The sequence below is a fragment of the Chlorocebus sabaeus genome, unplaced genomic scaffold (assembly GCF_047675955.1).
Source record: "Chlorocebus sabaeus isolate Y175 unplaced genomic scaffold, mChlSab1.0.hap1 unalloc_scaffold_279, whole genome shotgun sequence".
Taxonomy (NCBI): domain Eukaryota; kingdom Metazoa; phylum Chordata; class Mammalia; order Primates; family Cercopithecidae; genus Chlorocebus; species Chlorocebus sabaeus.
In genome coordinates, this window is record NW_027327569.1 from 285,014 (window position 1) to 303,799 (window position 18,786).

At 48.4% G+C, this 18,786-nt stretch overlaps 1 long non-coding RNA gene across 14 annotated transcripts in view; it reads right to left on the minus strand.

Annotated features, from left to right (window-relative positions):
- LOC119623598 (uncharacterized) overlaps positions 1 to 18,786 on the minus strand; it is a 164,544-nt gene that overhangs the window by 100,654 nt on the left and 45,104 nt on the right. For 2 of the 14 annotated variants that reach the window (XR_012092354.1, XR_012092345.1), the window contains exon 8: positions 9,451 to 9,568. The exons of the other annotated variants lie outside the window; for them this stretch is intronic. This is a non-coding gene — a long non-coding RNA (uncharacterized lncRNA). The remainder of the gene's footprint in view (positions 1 to 9,450; positions 9,569 to 18,786) is intronic. 14 annotated transcript variants of the gene reach the window in all.

The window sequence follows — 18,786 nt, forward strand, 5'->3', positions numbered from 1 at the left end:
TGAACGGCAGTTTTCCATCCCACGGAAACCGGCCTTGCTAGGGGTTTCCTCGGGGACCACCGACCTCACACCACCAACCCTCAACTACTTCAACTAACCTACATCATGGCAGAGGCCTCTCCAGGCAGACCAGCCCTGCCCAAGTCCTGCTTCACGGCAAACCCTCCAGACAAACGTCCTTGGCCTCCTCCGGGAGGCTGTGCTCGGAAGGTGCCCTCATTTACTTCTGTGGCTCTGAGACATTTAACTAGAGCCCAACACATTTCTTCCTATTCACATAGTATTGAGTTAAAAGATTTTTAGGAGTAAACTTTCACTGGGAAAAATACCATTTCAGGAGCCCCAGTGACCACAATGAAAATGTTTTTACCTTCCCTTACGTGACATCGGCAACACCAGGTCCAGGAAACGTTCTGGATCTCAGATAATGGCATATCCACTCATAGTAAGTCTTGGTCTTGTTTCACAAGCTATCAAATGCTGCCCAGAAGCAAGAAAAACCCCACAATGTGGCAGGGAGGGGCGACCAGCATGAGTTCTAAGGCCAGACCACCCGGGTCTGCTGACAGCGTGGCGAGGGGCAAACAGTGCAGGGTCTAAGACCAGACCGCCCGGGTCCCGCTGACCGTGTGGCTTCAGGAGTTTCCTAAACCCTCTGCTCTCCAAGTTTCATGTCAGAAAAATGCAGTGATAACCGTGTCCACCTCATTTAAATACATGTGTGTATATATATATACACACACACAGACACACACATATACACACACACACACATATATATACTCCAAAACTACAGCCCTATAAAGGCCATTAATCCTAGTTATCCTCAAGGCATTGAGCGATCAATAATGAGCCATCCCCCTGCTGCTAACCTGCCTTAGCCCCACCCTCCGGAAACCCCGCATCCACACCAGCCACACAGGATGAGGCCGAGGAAGGAGCAGGACTGTGTCTTGGGAACTTAAACTCTGGAAGCTGAGTTAAATCAGTGCCGCTCAAATCTTGCCACCAACTATCTTGTTAAATTGGGAGATTCCATCTCTGGGGATCTTGAAGGAACCTGAGGCTCTACACTGAGTGAGGTGAGCACTCGTGCTGCAATGAGACGGCAGGGAAAGCAACCGAATCTGGGGTCACAGCTGCCTGAGGCTTGGGTCCCACCGGGAAAGTGGCACCAGGGCCCTCAGGACAGCGGTGGAGGTCCCAGGAGGCAAGTCCCGGCGCAGAGACTTATGGACCCAAAGATTGCTCCAGGGCCAGGAGGGGCTGCTGTGCTGACAGCCACGAGGCAGGCAGCCTTCAAGCTCCTCCAGCTGCCACCCTGCAGGCAGGGAGGACAGTGCCCAGACCACCCCGGGGCTTCCCCAGCCTGCCAGGCTGGTACTCTTACTCCAGCCACTGACAAGAGTCCCCATGTTGCAAGCTAGGTTGAAACAGTGCCTCAGGCCTCGGGGCACATGCACACCCCCTGCAGGGCCACTCCTACCCAACACCTGGGGATGGCTATTCCCACACATCCTCAACTCACAGCAAAACTTAAAAATGAAAGTCGAAAGATACAGCCAGGAAACCAATGCCTAAGAAGCAACTCCACGGTGACTCTTCCTAGAGCTATTGCTATTGAACATCTTTAAAAACATTTCCAGGCTGACTTCCTAGAGCTATTGCTATTGAAAATCTTTAAAATTCTTCATTTCAAAATTAGCTTTTATTACACTGTCTTCCCTATTCCACCAAGACTCTAGAAAACAAAACCATTACAATTTCCAATTCTATCTTATAGCAAGTTAGAAATACATATGTTTCCTCAAAGGATTCTACGTGTTTCCTTGGCAATATCCTTTCCATGCCCCATGCTACTGCCCCCAACAGGGAAGGCTTTTCCAACCCAACCCAACCCAACCCAACCCAACCCAAGGGCCCTGAGACAGGCCCCTAACGAATCATCTACAAACTCTTGAGACAGGCTTGCCCTGACAAATCATCTGCAAACTCCATCTTCCATTAAAAACAGTACCGACAATAAGCATATTACCACCTTTTAAAAATTACTGTAAAGTGGACAGTGTTCAGTTCTGTGAATTTCGGCACAAATATTCCCATAATCATCATCACACAAGCAGAACAGTCCAACAGCCCCAAACCCACTCACGGGGCCTCATAAGCATACCCTCCCATTCCCAGCAACCACCCTCTCTGTGTTCTCCCATCCCCCGGGTCTGTCTTTTGCGAGTGTTGTCGCAAAACACTCGCAAAATCACGATTTCCTGGGCATCGTGCTTGGAGGTGCACCCGGGGTGTCCTGTGATCAACAGCCAGGCCTCGGGGCTGCTGGGTATATATTATTCCACGTATGGCTGTGACACCTTGTGACCTGTTTTGGGCAACTATAGACAGCGCTATTAACATCTGGGCACAGTTTTTCTTAAACATCAGATTCTGTTTCTCTAGGGTAAATACCCAGGATTGGGGTCACCGGGCCCCACGTTTGTGTGAGTTCAGTTTTGTAAGAAACTGCCAAGCTGTCTGCACTGTGCTGAACCCCAGCATTGCACAGGAGTCCCGACAGCCTGTCCTCACCAGCACCTGGGGCTGTCGGAAGACCTTAGGCGCTCCAGCAGGGGTGTGAACAAATTCACTGCGGCTTCGTTACACATCTCGGTGCAACCAGTCATGTTGAAGGTCATTTCAGATGCTTTCGGGCCATCCTCCAGTCCTTCTCAGCGAAGCATCTGTTCATGTCTCTTCCGCTTTTAAGTCAGGTGGTTTGTTCTCTGTCATGAGCCATGGGAGTCCTGTGCATTCTGGATATGAGTCCTTTGCCGGCTGCATGGTTCACAGAAATCTTGTCCCCGTCTATCAAAAATGTGTTTCTTCAATTCCCTAGGGGTGTCTTTTATATTAGAAGTTTAATTTTGATGTGTCTTACCTACTTGTTTTCTTCCTTGATTATGGATCATGGTATGGCTAAGAGCTCTCACCCTCGGTCTCCACAATTTCCCTTTCTTTTGTAGTTTGATATTTTACATTCAGGGCTATGGTCCACCTTAATTTTCATACAGGAATTTCTCCCTATTTTCACTCTTTTGCATTCGGCTGTCCCATAATTCCAGCACCATTTGTTGAAAAGACTCAAATTCCACTGAACTGCTTTTGCGTCTTTGGATCTGTTCTGGACTCCACTCTGTCAGCTGACCCGTGGGTCCATCCTGAGCATAATTTGTGACTTTAGTGGCTGTCTCTGTGAAAAAAGGAATTCTGTCTGGAAGCAAAAACCACATTAGAAATGCTCTAAATAAGATTCTTCCTGTTGGCAGGAGAGCAAAGCCACTGCCCTAAGCAGAGGTGAGGCCTCGACAGCTCCCGGGCACAACCTTAACACACAATGGGGAAGGGAATTCATTTCAAGGGCCACAACGTGAGACCAGCATAGCCATGAAAACTGCAATAATTTCACAACAGAATGAAATTCATAAAGAACTGCTGAGAAGCGTGTGATAAGTTACATAAATCACTGTTCCTTAAATTCTGATGGTTGACTAGAACAGAAATAGCTTCATGGTACAGTTGAAACAGGAGAAAGGTAGGTAGGGGTGGTTTCCACACCACACAGGGCCTGCAGGAAACGGACACTCTTCCTCTAAACGGGAGATCCCGGGAGTGATGTGGTAAACCATGGCGAGAGGCAAGGAACTGTGCAAGCCGGAGTCGCGGCCTTGGCCCCACCACGGAGCCTGTGTCCTTGAACGACGAGGCTCAAATGTCAGGCCAGGGCAACCGAGGCAGTTATCAGGGGACAAGAAAATGAGCGCACGGTGGAGGCAAAGGTCTGAAATTGCGCAGCAACTTCGAGTCAAGTGGGACAAACTGACTCAAAATACAGGTTCCAAAAACCATCACAGAGAGCTGTTCCTCGGCTCTGGAAAGGCTAAGGGACTAATGCCCACACTGAGCATCTGCTCCCAGAGATGACCCTGGTGACCTAAGGCCCAGCTCTTCCGAACCCGCGGCAAACCTCAGTGAGGAACTTTGTTGGTATCTTATGGCACATTGACATGTTCCCTTAAAATCTGGTATTTCATCAACAATACAGGCGCCAGCTTTGACTCGTACACATTTCAATTAAACAAGATAATTTACACCCTGACCATGCCAGGTAAGAGGTTTACTACAATCTTTAAACAGCCAGAGGCTACAGTCTGCTCCTACACAACACCATGTCTCTACAAGTTCGATGGGTTATTTACTTTCCATGTCTTCACTTGCCTAGTGCTAGAAAGCAGATTAAAAACAGAAGGAACCCAGAAGCACTATTGAATGAGACTCAAATATCTTGCAGTCATCATCGTGATGAGACGTTTATTAAACAGAAATGTTCTCCCCTGTAGAAAGCAGCACATATCAACACACCGATAACTGTCGCCAGTATTCCAGATCATCTTCCCTCCCATGGCCACAGTGCAGGGCAATGGACCACGCACACCTGCAGACCCACGGAAAGCGGGGTGACACGGCCGATTCTTGTAGCGAGCAGGCCAGGGTGCACTCAAAGTGCATCTCTTTCCAGAGGTCCGCCATGGAAAGTTACACATTTGTTCCACGAGTTAATGGCACTGCACTATACATTTCTGTAAGATTCTCTTAGCAAGCTTTTCCTTCTGCCTAAAATGTCCTGACACAAACTGAAAAAGCTCTTGGAGCTGCCAAAGACTTCAGTATCCCCTTAACTATTGTCATGCACGCCAGTGTGAAGAGACCACCAAACAGGCTTTGTGAGCACAACATGTCTGTTTATTTCATCTGGGTGCAGGCGGGCTGAGTCCAAAGAGTCAGCGAAGGGAGGTAAGTGTGGGGCCGTCTTATAGGATTTGGATAGGTAAAGGAATATTACAGTCAAAGGGGGCTTGTTCTCTGTCGGGCAGCAGTGGGGGTCACAAGGTGCTCAGTGGGGGAGCTTTTTGAGCCAGGATGAGCCAGGAAAAGGAATTTCACACACACAAAAAATCATCGCTTAAGGCAAGGACCGGCCATTTTCACTTATTTCTGGTAGAATGTTATCAGTTAAGTCCAGGCAGGGCATTTGCACTTTTGTGATTCTTCAGTTACTTCAGGCCATCTGGGCGTATATACGTGCAAGTCACAGGGGATGCGATGGCTTGGCTTGGCCTCAGAGGTTTGACAACCATAGTCTTTACTTTTAAGGTGTGGGGTAAGATCATATAATCCCCAACTAAGCTCCTGATGCTGTGTGTGGCATCCAGCAACAGCACATTCCATTCCTGGATTACATTTGACTCAGGAGTGCACAGTGAGAACGATTTGTGGTGAATGAAACACCAGGCAGGAGGGTGATTCCGCTGGGCAGCTCTTCACACACAGCCCAGTCGCTGAGGGGAGAGGAAGAGGCCCACGCGCGTCCACCGTGCTCACGCCCCCTTGGAATGCACCCCACTCCTAGAGACCTGGACCCAAGGGAAATCTCACCTAAAAATGGGCAAACCCTCACTTTGGCAGAGGGACAGGGACTCGGGGCCACAACTTGACCTCAGAGCAACACAAGCGCAGACACAGCACCCCAGGACACCCTCCCCACCCAAATTCAAGGAGGAAAACCAACCCCCGCCCCCTTGCAGAAACCCCCGGCTGCTGGAGCAGACGCCTGCCAGCGTGTGCAGCCTCTGCCGTCCCACATTCCGGGCTCAGCACCTGTGCCTCAGCCCTGGCACTGCTCCCCACACCCACAGGTGTGCCAGGAGGGGCAGGTCCTAAGGTCTCCACTGCACCAAAGCCTGCAAGGCAAAGGGGCCGCTCCCTCCAGCAGGAGTCCAGAAGCACACACTGCACCAGCGACAAGGCGTGAGAATTCTCCCCTCGCTCTCCGAGTCTCCAGTCTGTTGCCCGCCACGGTCTTCTGCCAACGGCGAGGCCCAAGCTGGGAGGCACATTTGGTTCTCACCATTTCCCTTGTCAAGATCAATACTGCAAACATATCCAATTCATCCTGTCACTAAAAAGGAAATAATCCGCCATCTCCATCACAAATGACGCAACCAGGTTTCCATTACTGCGGTGTTTTTTTTCCCCCCCCTCTATTTTGAGATGGAATTTCTGCTCTGTCTCCCAGGATGCAGTGCAGTGGCGCGATCTCGGCTCACTGCAACCTCTGCCTCCCGGGTACATGTGATTCTCCTGCCTCAGCCTCCCAAGTAGCTGGGATTACAAGGTGCCTGTCACCATGCCCGGCTAATTTTCATATTTTCAGTACAGACGGGGTTTCACCATGTTGACCAGGCTGGTCTGGAACTCCTAACCTCAGGGGATCCACCTGCCTCCTCCTCTCAAAGTGCTGGAGTTACAGGCGTAAGCCACCAGGCCCAATCATTACTGGTGTAATTTCTAAGCCACTCTCTCACACCCACTCCTTTTTTTTTTTTTTTTTTTTAAAGAACCAGCTTTATGGCTATATTTTTTTCCCAGAGAACCAGTTACCCATTTCAAGTACAAATAAGACACCATGTTTAAAAACCAAAAATGCCAATTTGCACAGAAGTCTCCAAATACCTAGTTGATTTGAGCCTTGAGAATAACATCAAGCTGTTGGCTGAATACAACTTCCCTTTCCATCTGTCTGCTTGTGAGTTAGACACAAGGACGAAGCCACGAGCTAGGGACATAAAGGCAGGAACCACCAAGGCAGCCGAGACTCCAAATAAAAGCTCGAAGGACCAACACAAATGCACCACACCCTGCACGCCCTCCTCTCCTTCCTTTTCAGAATTTCCAGAGGATGAAACAGGGACCTCCTCAGACGTCCCACGGTGCAGGCGACCAGAAGGGAAGGCGGTGGCAGTCTGAATGAGGTGACCAGGAAATCACATTCCACAAACAGAAATTCTCCATGTGCTTTACATCCTCTGTCTCTGAAGAACTATGCCAGCCTAACAGTTGCTAGAAAACCACCTTCAAGTATCATTTCCCATTTCAAGCAAAGAAAACAGTGGTGGGGCATGAGGGAAAAACATAGCCATATGTTCTGGGGTATTAAATAAGGTTTTTTTCTGTTATAAACGTATAATTTTACATTCTCAGTTTTCTGTATAATTGATATGCTTCCTAATTGGCAGACATAGTAATAAAAAGTGAATTCCAAGTGTAAGATCGGAGGACCCGTTCACATGGCTTCAGGTTCTGCTACTGTGTTTCAACTTAAGAAAATGGTTCTGTGCGTTGGTAACAAGGCCTGAGAGTCTGTGTGTGAGTCTGTGTGGCTGTAATCAGGGTTCGTGTTGGCTCTGTACCAGAGGATGTTACACTGTTACATTATCTTCTACAAAAAATCCTGAAAAAATGAAGGCTGAATAGACATACACACCCTCCCAAAACAATCCAAATGTCCACCGATATGAAAAACGGATGAATTACGGTTTCCATCATGGAATATTCCTCAGCAGTGAAAACAAACTATAGCCACAGGTGCCAACTAGGATAAAGAAAACCTTTTAAACACGTTTAAAGTGAACTGACTAGGTGGAATTCCTCGATTACAGGCATCTGCTCCAAAAGGGTACTGTTCTGAATCCTGTGATGTAGAATGATAGTTAGCAATCCTGTTTTGGGGCACATCCAGAAAAAAAGCAAAATAATGACTACACAATTTTAAATTCTTTGTAAATTATAACTATTATTATGAAAATTCTAAAAATGTGAAAATCTTCCCAACTGTTGTTGGACAAGCTTCAAAATAAATACCCTGGCATTGCTTGCCACACCCACAGGTGTGCCAAAATAAATGAAAATATAGCCTAAGTTAGTAGAATCGAAACCTGAAGATGTACGAGCCGTCCCCCTGCCTCGCTATCTATACATCGTGTAGAAATTTAAGAGCAGGTAGTGACACTGCAATGCAAGGCTCAAACCAACTGGGTATTTGGAAACTTCTATGCAAATTAGCATTTTTGGTTTTTAAACACGGTGTTATTTGTACTTCAAACAGGTAACTTTTTGATTCCCTTGGAAAAAATATAGCCATAAACCTGGTCTAAAAAAAATAAATACGGGAGTGGGTATGAGAGAGAGTAGCTTAGAAATGTTAAAAGTATCAGCAGGGAGCAGTGGCTCATGCCTGTAATCCCAGCACTTTGAGAGACAGGCCCAAGGGGCCTTTGAGGACACCGGTCTCCTCTGCTGCCTTCCTGCTGGACTGACCTCAGGATATTCACTGGATTTCCACCCCTGTCTCATTTAACATCCCAAGGGTGGTCTTCATCCTCATCTGGGGCTCAGCTCTGCCCCAATTTCTTAAATCTCTGCCTTCAGAGCCTGAAAACACCCACGCCCAGGGTCACCCTAAGTCCATGTTTACCCCAGAGAGTCCCAATTTTATGTTTTCCCAGCATCGCCTTAGTGATAATTTATCCTGTCAATTCCAACTGCCTTCACACCTCACCCCTGCTGTCTCCCAGCAGACCCCACTCAGATGCACTTGCCCCAGACCCCACACCCAGGTCTGTGCATGCTGCCCTGCTTTGCCCATGTGGGGACCACCTCTCTTTCTTGAGGAATCAGCTGGCGATCATCTCCTTGTGGAGGGCTGCCCTGACTTCCAACTCTCTCCAGCAAAGGCAGAAGCCATCCTCGGTACTTCCCCAAAACTCAGGCCAAGTACGAAGATGGCACAGATGTTAGCTGTGCCTGGGATGCCATGGGCAGGGTCCCCAGATGCTCTGCACATGGCCCGGGGCACCGCCTGAACATAGCAAGTGCTGAAGAAACAAAACTGACATGCGCTGACCTCTGATAGGGCCCCCTTCACCATCCACATCTGTCTCCCCTCTGGACAGCAAAATCCACAAGACACGGAGGGCTTGTCTCACCAGTGCTAACAAATTCAGGATTTGTTCACTGTTTCTCAGTTAATTATCACAACTCATTCTCACAGAGCAGCTGCGGACAGATCCTCAGACGTCTACACAGAGTGGGACGATGGCGCCGAGTCACGTGAACGTCCTGTTGCAGACTGGGAGACACCGGTCAGACATGGACCCAGGCAGAGCACAGACCTCACGTTAAATCTGCTCCCTGTAAACAGCACTCCCTGCCACGCCCTTTCCTATCCGCACAGCTTCTACAAATTCAACTCTCACACCTGACACCTAACAATACTGCACACCCCCATGTGAACGCCCCATTTACCTCCCAAAATGACCCGGCATGGCCGAGTACAAAAAATTTCAACATAAGGGAACTGGAGGGCATGTGGGGCTTTCTCGAGTCCCTGCTGCCTCCTGATGGGAGGGTCCAATGCTTCACACCCCTAGTGAAGGGCGGGTCTCTTCGGCCCCCCGACTTTGACCTGGAGCTTAAATCAGCATTAACTAATTTCACTTTCCAGGACCAACTTCAAAGGCCTGAAAAGCCAGAGAAGGGAGAGGAGATGGAACACGCCCTCACCTCAGACCTGCCGCAAGCACTCACTTCTCAGATGCGTCCCAAGGTGCACAGCGTGTCCGATGCCTGTTTCACATCCACCGACCTGCAGGTCTTCTATGTGGCATCAGCCTCTTGGGCACTGGAAACAAGAGGTATAATGGCAAATCCCCTATGCAGCAAAGGTGAGGCAAAGGGACCCAACGCAATGGAACTGACCTTTTTCTGACAGTCTCAAAACAGAAGGAAAATACTGTACAACCAACTTCCCCTCACGCAGGTTTATTTACCTGTGACTCAGAGGCCATGACAGACAACTTCAGGTTCTTACCGATTCCTATTTTCCCCATCCAGGAAGCCTTTGTTTTTAATATCGTACGCACTTGCCATTTTGTAGGCCAAAAACAGCAAATACTGCCAGTTTCCTACAGTTCAACTGAATAAAATATGATCATGGCCTTTTGTGAAACCATGAAGAAGAGGTGGATATCTCAGTATGTGTTTCCAGACTGGCTTTGTTAGTGAAGTGGTAACTCTGTTCACTCAGGATTTTAGACACTGAAGAATAAACATCAATATCCCACCAAGAAAATCAAAAAAAATGAAATAATTTTGCATCCACCTTGGAGCCGTTTTAGGATAAGGCAGGACACAAAGTTTTAAAAAGCTGCAGTTGTCCCTCTGTATACACAGGGACATGGATTCCAGAACACCCCCCGAGTTTACCCAAATCTACGTATCCACAGGACTACACGGCCACCCTATGGAACCGCATGTAGGAAACGTCGGCCCTCCACAAAGCCAGGTGTTTTCAGTAAGGGTTTGGTTGGAAAATAATTAACATAAGTGTTCCTTCGAAGCTCAAAACCTATGTGGTTCAGGGTCAGCTGCATTTATTACTTGTGTCATATCTGAGGCCTGAAAGCCATCATTCTCGATACCTTAACGTGATGGTTAACAAACTAACTGTTCTGATTAGAAAGAGGAAAAAGCTTATTTTTAAGCTGACAATGAGAGTGGATGCGGCTACGGTGAACGGAGAACAGACCTAAGCAAGCACCAAGGCTGGGGTGACTGTCTGTGCTCAGACCCACCAGGGCCTGTTCCTCCATCTCCCTCTGCTGAAAGGGATAACCGCTTCTCCCCCACGACTAAAGGGCCTTTTTTAAATACTCACACGAGAAGTGCTATGAAAAGCTAAAAGGTCACAGATAACATTTTTAAAAATAAACATTAATGTAAGCATTTAACAAGCCCATTATGATTTTTAAAAAAATGGTAATAAGTTCTTGGGTGTGGTGGCTCATGGCCGTAATCCCAGCACTTTGGGTGGCCGAGGTGGGTGCATCACCTGAGGTCAAGAGTTTAAGACTAGCCTGGCCAACATGGTGAAAACCCTTCTCTAACGAAAATACGAAAATTAGCCAGGCATGGTGGCAGACGCCTGTAGCCCCAGTTACTTGGGAGGCTGAGGGAGGAGAATCACTTGAACCCAGGAGGGAGAGCTTGCAATGAGCCAAGATCGTGCCATTGCACTTCAGCCTGGGCGTTGAGTGTGAAACTCCATCCCAAAAAGAAAAAAAGATTATAAAGTTTTCTTTCCAATGAACTTATCATTCAGCCACCGAGGTATCCTATAGCTACTTATTCAGCCATGAGATACACAACAGGAGATATAGGCGAACAGCACACAGTTCTTCCCTGAAAGAAGGCTGCACCCTCAACAGAAGGGAGGCACATACTCCGAATGGAATCGACATAGGGAACAGATGCTGCTGCAGGTGGAACTGGCTGCACAGAGCACCCGCTCAAGTGTCTGAGAAACAAGGAGCCGTTGGTGCCATCACCTTTCATACCTGAGCTGGGTGGTGATGACATCACTACCACTACCACCCGGGACAAAGAGCCCCAGAACCACACAATGAGCTTACAAACTCACCAAGGCGACGACCGAGTAATGTGCGTGGAGTGATGTGAACACGCAGACGTCAGGGCCACGCACGGAGTTGGTTTTGTGCATCAACCTGAGAGTGCCTAGGGTGCCCAGATGGCTGGTTCTGCATTATTTCTGTGTGAGATGCATGTTGGCCTCTGGACTGAGTGGAGACCCATCCTCGCCGGTGTGGGGGGCACCACCCTATCCACCCAGGGCCCGAGTAAAACAGCAAGGCGGGGAAAACTGGGTTCACTCCACCTGTCTGGCTGATGGGCCAGTGACATTTGTCTTCTGCAGCCCGTGCTCCTGGGTCTCAGCTCCTCAGACCCGGGTGGGATCTGCACCCTCCGCTTCTCAAGTCTTCAAGCCACACCCTCCAAGGACTCCAGCTTGCAGGCTGTGTGTCCTGGGGCTTCTTGGACACTGTAGCCCCTGCAACAAGCCTCGCCCTGGAGACACACGCACACCCGGCTGGCTGTCTCTCTGGAAGCCCTGACTAAAAGCCGCCCCTGAAAGTGGTCTTCAGAGTTTCTTTCTAGCCCTAAGATCCCAGCGCCCCTCCTACAATTCTAGGCGGAAAGGTGAACGGAGACCAATGGACAGAGGTGTGTGCGAGGACACACCAGGCAGCAGCACTGGGCAGGAGGGCACTAACGCTCACTAAGCAAAGAATCAATGCTGCTTGCCACAAAAATGAGAGCAGTAAAGATTTCTTCAAACAGAAATGAGTTTGTTTCATGATTTGCTCTTAATACATAAGAAAGCATAAAATTAGGCCTATTAACAATTACGTAAGTCTTTAGAGGCCCTTGAACTACTTCTGTCCCTTTGTGTTTTTATAGAAAATAAGCCTGAGGTTAAAGAGAATAACGTCACTGGCCACAACTGGGGCCACGAGAGGACACAGCTTATACCCCTGAGGTCCCTGGGTGCCCCGAGTCCTTCCCTTGCTATTTATGGAAATATAGGAGAACCAGGAGTTTTCTGCATCGGGTCCTTCAGGCATAGTCAAGGCCCCTGGGCCCAACTCCCTCATCCCTGCGTCATAAAGCAGCAAAGACAGTGAGGAATAAAGCAAGTGAAGGAGTCAGTCCCGCACAAAACGGGCTCCAGAAGCCACAGCCACTCTCCCAGTGTGGGAGCCAAGTTCAGAGACCTGGAAACACCAGCGTTCCCAGGGAGGAGGGCAGAACAATGCCATTTCCCCCTAGTTTAGGGAGACACCACCCCACGTCCTCTGGCCTTAATAGAAGAGACACTTCACATAAATGATTTCAATGACTCCACCACACACAGAAAGTGGGCTAAGGGCTAACACACCCAAATAAATGCCAGGCAAAAACACATTAAATGAACACACAGATAACCAAGGTTCTCCTGTTATCCATGAAATATTCAGAAACAAATCCAGTAAGCAATCTCTTTGCAATCAAAAGACCAATTCAGAGGTGCAGATTAAAAATAAACATACAGGCCGGGCGCGGTGGCTCACGCCTGTAATCCCAGCACTTTGGGAGGCCGAGGCGGGCGGATCACAAGGTCAGGAGATCGAGATCATGGTGAAACCCCGTCTCTACTAAAAATAGAAAAAAAATTAGCCGGGCGCAGTGGCGGGCGCCTGTAGTCCCAGCTACTCGGGAGGCTCAGGCAGGAGAATGGCGTGAACCCGGGAGGCGGAGCTTGCAGTGAGCCGAGATTGCACCACTGCACTCCAGCCTGGGCGACAGAGCGAGACTCCGTCTCAAAAAATAAAAATAAAAATAAAAATAAACATACAACTGAACCCTTAATACACCAAGAACCAAATTCCATGGAAGTGTTATCACATCACCACCTCCCAGCTCAAGGAAGCAGCACTGGCCACTGACCAGCTGTTCACTCGTGGGTCAGTGAACGAAAGGCAGTGCTGTCCAGGACAACAATGAGATGTTAACCTGAAAAGGGCAAAATTGCAGAGGCTGGAGGGACCTTCCAGGTAATCCGGCCCCCTCAGTGGACAGAGGACCCCCGTGGGGCCACAGAGCCCAGAGCTCCAGTGTGTTCGGGGCAAGGACTCAACTGCAACCCTGATGATGTCCGAACGCCTTCTGCCCTTCTGTGTCTCTGCCCCACTAATGGGGAATCCATGAATGCTAAGGAAATGTAACGCATTTTACAATACATGTAGATTTTTAGCAAATTAAAGATAAACAGTGACAAACTTTGAGAATTAACCAAAATATAGTTCAATGAATGCCCAAACTCAAAGCTAGTCTCCAAGAGGTGATAAGCTGTGTGTGGTGGTTAACGCCTGTAAATCCCAGCCGTTGGGGAGGCTGAGGCAGGAGAATCACTTGAGCCTAGAAGGTTGGGGTTGCAGTGAGCCGTCATTGTACTACTACACCCAGCCTGAGAAACAGAGTGAGACTGTCAAAAACAAACAAACAAAAACAAATTAAAGGAGTTCAAATGAACTCGCCCATACCCTTTAAATTTTCATTTGAGTACATGGGGTGATCTAGTTCCTTTTTCCCTTGCAATACATGAATAATCTAATAATTCAATATAATCTAACAATTACATGGGAAAATTTAATTATTTTCCCATTTCATTATTCCCTATCTCAGGGAAAAAGTTAAAAGTATTCCCTATTTCAGGGAAAAAGTTAAAAATCATTTTAAACCTTCCTTCCACAAAACAGTATACTCAGTCATCTCTATCTGCTTTATCATGTGGAATTCAGCTTCACATGTCTATAATACGGTTTTTGTTAAACAGCGTTTATGTAGACAGGCAAGAGAAAGAAACACTTGGTCTATGTAGAAGCAGCAGAAGACACGTTTTAACAGAAAAGGGAGAAGATACCACCGTGTGAATCTGGAAATTCTGTCCTCATCTTGTCCACACACACAGAAAACACCCAAGCACGTGCCTAGTGTCCAACAGGAGCACAGAAAGGACAGGGATCCCTCCAGTTGTTTGATGACCAGCCCCACTTGTCACCGCCACATAACAAAATCCGCACGGCAACTTCAGCAGGTTTCATTCACGATTCCACGGAAATCAGGCTGAAGAACATACAGATGTTTTGCCCACATTTAAAAATCCAAGTGTGGGACTCATAGAAATAAAACACATTATGGGTTCACTTAACTTTTCCAAATTTTTACTTGGAGAAACCTATAAAGTTCTTGTCAGTTACATCCTTAAGTTTTTCAATAATTTTTAAATGCAAAGGTCGGGCAAGACTTGTAAAGAGGTACACACATACGGCCCGGCACGGTGGCTCACACCTATAATCCCAGCACTTTGGGAGGCTGAGGTGGGCAGATCACGAGGTCAGGAAACCGAGACCGTCCTGGCTAACACGGTGAAACCCCGTCTCTACTAAAAATACAAACAATTAGCCAGGCGTGGTGGCGGGTGCCTGTAGTCCCAGCTACTTGGGAGGCTGAGGCTGGAGAATTGCATGAACCCGGGAGGCAGAGCTTGCAGTGAGCTGAGATCTCACCACCGCACTCCAGCCTGGGTGACAGAGGGAAATAGTCTCAAAAAAAAACACAAAGCAGGTACACACATACATGCCACGTTCTTCTCTCAAAGAGACAGGCCCTTTTTTAAGATTCCAGAAGTAAATGTGGTTATCACCCTGCTTTTGAGAGGATGAGCTGTGTTTTAAGCATGAACACACTTTCCTCCATGCACCAAGGATGCACCATGGAGGCAGTGCTGCCGCCACCTCCCTAGTCTCTGCTCAGGGTGGGGCAAGGGGAGCTCAGTTGTCTCCCATATACACCGTTAACAGGCCAGGTGCTCAGAAGGAGGCTTCCAGGACTCGCTGTAGGCATTTATCAGCAGGGCAGGCAGTGCCTCGTGCTGGTGGGCATCCAGCAGTAAGGGGGTCTTGCACTTCACTCCCTGGGCCCAGCCCCAGACAGAGGAGAAAGAGACACCTGTATCATAACTCACATGTATTTATAGATACACAGAGACACTGCAGTGCAAGGTGCAGAACTAGAAGGAATCATGGAAATAAGAGGGAAGACATTTGGTTACGACTGGCAGAGCCACTTCAAGCCTCAGCACTTCCTGCCGGAGCCCTCCCTGACCAGACTCCTCCAGGGTCACTGCCACTGCCTTGCCCAGCTCATGACAGGGCAGACAGTGACAGAGCCTCAGAACAACCTCCCACTCCTTCCTCACCAGTCCAGGGGACGAGCTGTTCATGAGTGTCCCAAAGCCTGAATGCGGGAACACAGAGGTGACTGAGCAGAAAGGGGGACAGCCACAATGGCCGCGGGTGTGCAGATATTGCGGGGCACCCCAGCAGCCCTTTCCGTCTTAAAGAGGATGGCCACGGGTGTGCTGATGCTCCCGCGTGACCCAGCCGTCCTCTCCACCTTATAGGGGAATGGCCACGGGTGTGTGGACATTCCCGGGTGCCCCAGAGCCCTTTTCACCTTAAGGAGATTTTCACAGTCTCATATCAGTCTCCAAACTATTCAGTGAGGTTGGAAGAGTATCACTGTGGACCAACACTGATTGGCACCAAGTAAGGGCAATTTTATAACCATGTCTCAACCATGAAACAATCAGGTCTTTGGCTATCTGGTCTAAGCTTTTTCTGTAACAAAGTTGGATAATTAAGTTGAACTTTGGTTTTCCAAAGCTTGTTACAGAAACCACATCTTCCTAGGTGTGGCTCTGTGGTGTCACGTGCACACATCAGTAGCCAGGCTTGCCAAGACTCACGGCACGTTACACGTTCACCTGAGAAGGCTGCTCAATCACTGAGGGCTCTGGCATGCTCTGAAATGAATTTGCCACTTCAGTCTACACTCTATTCCCTTGTTTGGTTAAAGAAACCCAAGCAGAATGTGTTTTGGCCAATCGCGTGCTGACCCAACTGCAGAGGTTTTAACTAGAGTACTTTCATTGCATCATAGAAAGCAAAGTCATATAGATCAACTCATTATTACCACTCCAAAGGTTTAGTAAATCTCTAGATAATCAGGCAAACATTTTAAGAAGCTACATTAAGGTTTACAATACTCAAAATTTAAAACTACATCCATGCTTCCAAAAACCACCATTCCCATTTTAGATGGCCAAATGCATATGAGAAAGAAAGAAACGTGCTGAGCACATTTTTTGGGTAATCTTATGGAGAAACTGCCACTTTAAAAATGGCTCTAGTTCCTGGCTCCAGATGGGTGTGGTGGGTTGCCTAACTCAATTTCAACTCCACCTGAAGCTGGGAAACTAGAAATCCATTCCCAGACTCCAGGGCCCCAGAATTCCCAGTTCTGGAAACAGCCTGGAATGCAGACCTGTAGCAGAGAATTCTTTCCTGCCCACCCTAACTGTCGTCTGTGGAAGGCGACAGTCAAAGACAAGTCTACCCCCCTAGGCGCAACCGGACCACGAAGAACCATTTCAAAGTGGGAGGTGATTGATTAGTGGAACAGGCAGTTTAGCTAATCATTCATAAGGCAGAGAAGGGGGGTTTGAAGGCCTGTATCTGGCCTTGCCCTCGGTAAATGGTCATCCGCCAGTCAGCCTAAGCCACATGGGAAGGGGCTTCTTGCAGTAAAAGTGGGGGCGCAGTTGTGGGGAGGGGGAGTGTCTTAACCATCACTGTTTTACAGGATCACAGGGCTCAGGCAATGTTCAGTATTGTCACACACCAAGGTTTTTATAGTCTGAAAAAAACTACAGTCCTAAAGTGTCAGTTCTCAAAGCCCTTAAGTTCCTCCTGCTAAGATTCCCAGAGGGTCTCCACTTCTTGCACCGAACCCCAACTTGCACAGGCACCTGTGCCTTCCTCCTGCAGCAAATGCAGATAAGAAGCTGTGGCTCTGCTGCAGTAATGATGCCATGCAGCCCTAACACCACAGCAGAGCAATGGCTGTGGCCTGAATGTCCCCAAAACCTCATGCTGAAACCATCTCTGATGGGATACATTAAGAGGTGGGGCCCTTGGGAGGTCCTGCTCTCAGGACTGGGGTTGGTGTCCTTGTTGGGAGGCCTGCTCCTCCACCACCTGAGTTCTGACGAGACGACCGCTGCCATGCAAGACCCGGCGAGATGCTGCCCTCTGTGAGCCACAGGCCCTGGGGCACCAGATGTGCAGGTGCCTTGACCTTGGACTGCCTTGACCTTGGACTTTCCAGTTTCCAGAGCTGTGAGCAATAAATGTCTCTTTACAAATCACCCAATCAACAGCAACCGGACAGAGGCAGTAATGTCACAACATGAGTCACTTTTCTCAGTGGGCCAGAGGACTCCCCATGAGCCACCACTGTGAAACAAGAACTCCCTGGAGGTTGGAAAGGGGTTCACAAGGAATTCTACCCAGCACCAGGGTGTCTGTCCTTTCTTGCAGGAAGATAACTGAGCCATGGCAGGAAACTACAGGGTGGGTGGGGCTGGACAGTAATGTGTCACCTGCTCATCTAAGCCTCAGTCTCCTGCCTCTCATCACGACAGTAGGGATAACACCCCCCTCACCTGAGCTGTTGGGGGGAGGTAAGAGTGCTGGGTGATTAACAATTGTTAGCTCCACAGAAATTAGGCAAAGAATCCACCCCATGTCTTATAAAACCAAACCAGCCCAGGAATTCCACATCACTACTAATTTGCATGGGAAAATGCCAGATTCTCCTAAGTTCTGGCATGTCTTTTGTATTAATAAAGTTTGCAGAGTTTTCACATACTAGTAAATAAAACAGGAAAATAAATCATACAATTTGGAGGCTGAAGCAGGAGAATCACTTGAGCACAGGCAGTGGAGGTTGCAGTGAGCCAAGACCTCGCCACTGTACTCCAGTCTGGGTGACAGACTCCACCTCAAAAAATAAAAAAAAAGATTTTGCTGCTTCATACTAGTAAAGTGGGCAGATTCTACATGCCAACTCTTATTCAAAGGTCGCCTAACACTGACTCAGGAACTCTGGCCCTGATGTGCTTGGAGTTTTAATCCTAACAGTGTTAAAGACCACCCCCCAAGGAGCTCTGAACAAGTACTCCAGGTATACGCTGAACAAGACCACACACTCTGACCGAAATCTAACTTCACAGACCCAAACTACAGAACCGCAGAAGACACTGCTTCTGTCCAACTTTTTGTTCTGTCATCGTTTGTGTCCTACAAACCATCTCATTAGAATTTAGGGCACACAAAAGGCCAATACAACAGGGTTACTTTTCAAAGGTTTGGAGGTGAAGAACAGATACAATTCATTAACTTCCTATTGCTGCTGCAACAAATTACCACAAATGCAAACCTCCTCTCAGCCCTGGAAGTCAGGAGTCCCAGGGCTGAAGTCAAGGGGTCAGTAGCTTGTATTCCTGCCTGGAGTCTCCCAATTCATAGAGGCCACCATGCAGCTTGACTCACAGCCCCACACCCCTCCTACCACTGCCCCGGCCTCAGCCCTGCACCC